Genomic DNA, 6,823 nt, shown 5'->3' with positions numbered 1-6,823 from the left:
ATACCCGTCACCTCATGCACGTATCATTTCTTTGTGGGGAGGACATTCAAAAGCCTCTCTTTGAGCTCTTTTATAATATACAACTCCTTACTGTTGACCCTATTGTGCAACAAAACACGAGAACTTATTCCTCTTAATTGTCACTTTGTCCCCTTGACCAACCTCTCCCCCAATCTTGTCCCCTCTCTCCTCCCTACACTTGTAGCCATGTCCTGCTCTCTGCTTCTATATCAACCTTCTTGTATTTTAGATCCCACATATAAGTGAAATTATGTGTTGTTTGTCTTCCTGTGTCTGGCTTATTTTACTTAACATGATGTCCTCCAGGTTCATCCATGTAGTCACAAATGATACAATTGCATTCTTTTTTTGGTAGAATAATATTTTATTGTTTTATTGTATGTATGAGGTCAGACAGTTAAGTTCATAAACTCATCCTGGAAAAAGCACTACATACCTCTTTGTTGAATATCACTATGGTCACCTTTGAAGTGCTATCTACTATGGTCACCTTTTAAGTGCTACCTTTGGCCATCTGGTGACCATAGTGATATTCAGCAATGAGGTATGTAGTGCTTTTTCTAGGATGAATTCATGACCTTAATTGTCCATCCTTGTGTGATGACAGGTCTGATGGTCATTTCAGAAAAAGAGTTCCAAAATTGCTTTAAAGGGTGGACAAGGCTCTGGTGTTGGTGCGTAATTTCTCAAGGGGAGTACACTGAAGGTGTTATAAACATTCATGTACAAGATCTTGAGTAAATATTTAAGAATGGAATTATTGAATAAGAATATGTTTAACTTTTTAAGAATCTGCTGAATTATTTCCTGCAAGTGATTTACCATTTTACATTCCCACTAGCAATCTGGGGAGGGAAATCTGCTTACCCAGCCAACTAGTTCAAATGCTAATCTCCTCTGAAAACATCCTCCATGGACATACTCAGAAATAACATTTAAATATTTGGACACCCTATGACCCAATCAAGTGGACACATGAAATTAGTCATCAGTACTTTCAGGAAAAACATTGAGGAGGAGAAAAATAACCAAGTCAGATCCCGACCCAAGGTATATGGGTAGGCAACATAAGGCAGAGCCAGAGGGACAATAGTCACTTAGTGGCAAATTCTCCTAGCAGTTAAAAATGCCATCCTTTCATCCAGTTTACTGTTGCAACTTTATTACCTCCTGGTCATGTTCTATTGCCTTCTTGAACTCTCCACATTTAGCTAATGTCTCAGCTCCACTGGATAACTCAAACTAACCTTGCATTTAGGAAGAGAGGAAGTGGGGAGAAAGTGGAAATTCCACAAGACAGGGAGATTGAGTGGTGCTGGGTTACATGTGAGTAACCATGAGTAACCATGTGAGTAATGTAAAGTCTCCATTTTTTTTTAATGGCTGAATAGTATTCCATGGTATACACACATGGTAACAACTTGAGTCCCATGTCCTTGCAATATCCTAGGAAAATAGCAGGACCTCAGACAGGAGCACCTCATGGTGCCCTCAGGGAAAGTGCACCCCATGGTATCAAATCCAATAGTGCCCATCAGCACAGTTAATGCATATCTCCTTCGGAGACACTTCCTTCATTTGTCTTCACAGATACCACAAGCTCATGTTTACTTCTACCTCACGTGCTGAACTGGTCTTACGCATGCTGTCAGCTTCCCCCCTGGAGTACCCACATGTTTGAGCTTTTCTACCTGGGGTTTTCACTGGTATCCAGCAGTCTGCTCAGCCCACACACAAGGTCTAACACTGACAGAAGCAACTCAGTGAGATACAGGATTTGGTAGACAAATACCTCAGCTTTCGCATTCCTTGGTGAGAAAATTTTGAAAAATTTTTTTACCCAGTGCCTCAGAAGACCCCTGAAATGAAGATCAGTTGCCCATAACAGTGACTAATTCCTTAGTACTCACTTCACTGGATTTTCTGTCTTTCTACTAATTTTCTTCAGTACCTCATAAGTGTTTCCTGAAATTACAACCCAATAGAAAAGTTGAAACCAAGTCTTCTTTTCGGGAGGGTCCACACTAAATGTTGCGGCACCCTGAGGCTCAGTTTTTGGAATTCTTCTTGTGTTCAGTCTCACTGTTTTGTGACTAGAGTCTCCAGTCTCATGGCTTTGGATACCATGTATGTGTGGTGATTTCCCAGATTAGATATTAAATCTCAGATTTCTCCTCTAAACTTTTACTTGATAGCCCCAGGCTCAACATGTTCTAACAGAGCTCCTGATAGTTCCTCTTCCAAATACCAGTTCCTCTGAAAGACTCACCACAGTTCAGTAGATGTGACGGGTCTGGTAGGGGTAGACAGCCGTGTGGCTGGACAGGGCTAGAAGAGAGCGGCAGGAGACACGATTGGAGTAGTCAGTGGGGCAGATCACACATAGCCTTTTAAGCAAAATAAGAAGTTTGCATTTAACTTATGTGCAACAAGAAGCTCTCACAGGGCTCTAAACAGGTGTGTAACTTGATTTAAATTATATTTTAAAGAGAAATAAGACATTGAGAATGACCAGAAGCTTACCAGGTAGCAAAACTGAGGACAGCCTTTTCTTTTCTTTTTTTTATTGTTGGGGATTCATTGAGGGTACAATAAGCCAGTTACACTGATTGCAATTGTTAGGTAAAGTCCCTCTTGCAATCATGTCTTGCCCCCATAAAGTGTGACACACACTAAGGCCCCACCCCCCTCCCTCCATCCCTCTTTCTGCTTCCCCCCCCATAACCTTAATTGTCAGTAATTGTCCTCATATCAAATTGAGTACATAGGATTCATGCTTCTCCATTCTTGTGATGCTTTACTAAGAATAATGTCTTCCACGTCCATCCAGGTTAATACGGAGGATGTAAAGTCTCCATTTTTTTTAATGGCTGAATAGTATTCCATGGTATACATATACCACAGCTTGTTAATCCATTCCTGGGTTGGTGGGCATTTAGGCTGTTTCCACATTTTGGCGATTGTAAATTGAGCTGCAATAAACAGTCTAGTACAAGTGTCCTTATGATAAAAGGATTTCTTTCCTTCTGGGTAGATGCCCAGTAATGGGATTGCAGGATCAAATGGGAGGTCAAGCTTGAGTGCTTTGAGGTTTCTCCATACTTCCTTCCAGAAAGGTTGTACTAGTTTGCAGTCCCACCAGCAGTGTAAAAGTGTTCCCTTCTCTCCACATCCACGCCAGCATCTGCAGTTTTGAGATTTTGTGATGTGGGCCATTCTCACTGGGGTTAGATGATATCTCAGGGTTGTTTTGATTTGCATTTCTCTAATATATAGAGATGATGAACATTTTTTCATGTGTTTGTTAGCCATTCGTCTGTCATCTTTAGAGAAAGTTCTATTCATGTCTCTTGCCCATTGATATAAGGGATTGTTGGCTTTTTTCATGTGGATTAATTTGAGTTCTCTATAGATCCTAGTTATCAAGCTTTTGTCTGATTGAAAATATGCAAATATCCTTTCCCATTGTGTAGGTTGTCTCTTTGCTTTGGTTATTGTCTCCTTAGCTGTACAGAAGCTTTTCAGTTTAATGAAGTCCCATTTGTTTATTTTTGTTGTTGTTGCAATTGCCATGGCAGTCTTCTTCATGAAGTCTTCCCCCAGGCCAATATCTTCCAGTGTTTTTCCTATGCTTTCTTTTAGGATTTTTATTGTTTCATGCCTTAAATTTAAGTCCTTGGGCGGCGCCTGTGGCTCAAGGAGTAGGGCGCCGGTCCCATATGCCGGAGGTGGCGGGTTCAAACCCAGCCCCGGCCAAAAAAAAATAAATAAAAATTTAAGTCCTTTATCCATCTTGAATCAATTTTTGTGAGTGGGGAAAGGTGTGGGTCCAGTTTCAGTCTTTTATATGTAGACATCCAGTTCTCCCAACACCATTTATTGAATAGGGAGTCTTTCCCCCAAGGTAAGTTCTTGTTTGGTTTATCAAAGATTAGGTGGTTGTAAGATGTTAGTTTCATTTCTTGGTGTTCAATTCGATTCCAAGTGTCTATGTCTCTGTTTTTGTGCCAGTACCATGCTGTCTTGAGCACTATGGCTTTGTAGTACAGACTAAAATCTGGTATGCTGATGCCCCCAGCTTTATTTTTGTTACTAAGAACTGCCTTAGCTATACGGGGTTTTTTCTGGTTCCATACAAAACGCAGAATCATTTTTTCCAAATCTTGAAAGTACGATGTTGGTATTTTGATAGGAATGGCATTGAATAGGTAGATTGCTTTGGGAAGTATAGACATTTTAACAATGTTGATTCTTCCCATCCATGAACATGGTATGTTCTTCCATTTGTTAATATCCTCTGCTATTTCCTTTCTGAGGATTTCATAGTTTTCTTTATAGAGGTCCTTCACCTCCTTCGTTAGGTATATTCGTAGGTATTTCATTTTCTTTGAAACTATGGTGAAGGGAGTTGTGTCCTTAATTAGCTTCTCATCTTGACTATTATTGGTGTACACAAAGGCTACTGACTTGTGGACGTTGATTTTATATCCTGAAACATTACTGTATTTTTTGATGACTTCTAGGAGTCTTGTGGTTGAGTCTTTGGGGTTCTCTAAGTATAAGATCATGTCATCAGCAAAGAGGGAGAGTTTGACCTCCTCTGCTCCCATTTGGATTCCCTTTATTTCCTTGTCTTGCCTAATTGTATTGGCTAGAACTTCCAGCACTATGTTGAATAGTAAAGGTGACAGAGGACAACCTTGTCTGGTTCCGGTTCTACGAGGAAAAGCTTTCAGTTTTACTCCATTCAGTAAAATATTGGCTGTGGGTTTGTCATAGATAGCTTCAATCAGTTTTAGAAATGTGCCACCTATGCCTATACTCTTCAGTGTTCTAATTAGAAAAGGATGCTGGATTTTATCAAATGCTTTTTCTGGAGGACAGCCTTTTCAACAGAAGCAGCAGAAAGCATGAACAGCTATTAGATCTGAGCTGCTTGTTTTTCATGACCTACTTTTACTGGATCTTTCATTAATCTGTGTTTGAATATGGAGGCCATGAGTTTTAAACGTCACCTCTGTAAAGCAGGTTGTTTGGGCATCCATCCAACCAAGCCACTAGAGCGTTATATCTTGGAGTACTTCTGTTACAGGCCCTGGTTCTCATCTTTTCAGGTCCATAAACTCTATTTTATAAATGCAGTAAGAGTCCACTTGTGGGCAGTGCCCGTGGCTCAGTGGGTAGGGTGCCGGCCCCATATACCAGAGGTGGCAGGTTCAAACCTGGCCCCAGCCAAAAAAACTGCAAAAAATAAAAAATATTTTTAAGTACATAAAGAACATATAGCAGTTTGTCACAGAACCCAGGGTCAGGAATGCCACTGGACCCCAGGAAAACATAAAAACCATAAACCTAAAATACATTCTGGAATCCTCACATTGCTCATGTCCATTCCTCTCTGTACTTTTGTTTCATTCTTATCCATTCATCTCTGTGGAGGGGCTTCCTCTGATTCTCCGATTCCTTTGGTAAGGTATTTTTTGCTCTTCTGTAAAGCTACATTTCTCTGCCTATTTTCCCTTGCTAGCTCTTAAATTTTCATTCAGCAAATCAACTACAAGGGAATAGTTGGTTTAGGGAGCATAAACATACTCCAGAGTCATGAACAACCAAGGATCCCACAGCCCGTGTGTGATTCCAGCCCCTCCTTCAATAATCTCTCCCACATTTCTTATCTGAATAATGCAGAGTAAACGTTAAAATCACACCCTGAACCTAAGAAGCAGACAAGTTTTGTCACCGCATAGCATCAGTTCTGTGTACTACCTTGGGGACTCATTTTTCAGAGGACCACATTATTCCATTATTTCAACCCCACAGTGTCAGAAATCTATCCTGTGTTTGTACATCCCTTGTTAAAACCTAATGCTAGGGGCGGCGCCTGTGGCTCAGTTGGTAGGGCGCCGGCCCCATATACCGAGGGTGGCAGGTTCAAACCCGGCCCCGGCCAAACTGCAACCAAAAAATAGCCGGGCGTTGTGGCGGGCGCCTGTAGTCCCAGCTACTCGGGAGGCAGAGGCAAGAAAATCGCTTAAGCCCAGGAGTTGGAGGTTGCTGTGAGCTGTGTGAGGCCACGGCACTCTACCGAGGGCCATAAAGTGAGATTCTGTCTCTACAAAAAAAAAAAAAAACCTAATGCTAGAAAATGAGTATGCTAGGATGGATGGTAATTTAGAGACTCACAGCTTTGCCCTCTGACTCCAGCCAAGGGTCGGGCTACATCCTCCCATTCCTCAGCCCCATTGCACCCTTCATGACACTTGCTGCCTTGCCAGGACTGCTGAACTGTTCTGACAGAATTAATCAGTCGGGAACCAGAGATCCGTGTGGTTCTGTGTTAGAAGTAGAAAGATAATGGTCAGAAGAAAAGCAAAATGGTGTCAGATTAGGAAAGCATGACAACAGAGTCGTAATATTAGGCACGTGTCAATCTGAAGTGCAAGAGTGACAGAGCTGGAGTAGGAAAAAGTCAGGGACAGAGTTCCACACCCAGACCTGTATCACACATGTGGTTGTACTTGCTGAAACCCTGCCTACGTGGCCATTGCAGAGAAGCTGACACACCTGCTTCCCCAGGGGAAGAAAGAGCACATCACACAAGAGGTGACTGTTGAAACCGTGAGACCTACTGCATTAGATCTGCCATCCCCAACCCCCAGGCCACAGACTGGTACCAGTCCATAGCCTGCTAGGAACTGGGCCACATAGCAGGACGTGAGCAGGTGGGGACAGAGCAAAGCTTCAACTGTCTTTGCAGCCTCTCCCCATCACCCGCATCACTGCCTGAGCTCCGCCTCCCGTC

This window comes from Nycticebus coucang, chromosome 10 (genome assembly GCF_027406575.1).
Source record: "Nycticebus coucang isolate mNycCou1 chromosome 10, mNycCou1.pri, whole genome shotgun sequence".
Classification (NCBI taxonomy): domain Eukaryota; kingdom Metazoa; phylum Chordata; class Mammalia; order Primates; family Lorisidae; genus Nycticebus; species Nycticebus coucang.
This window is presented reverse-complemented; position numbering follows the sequence as displayed.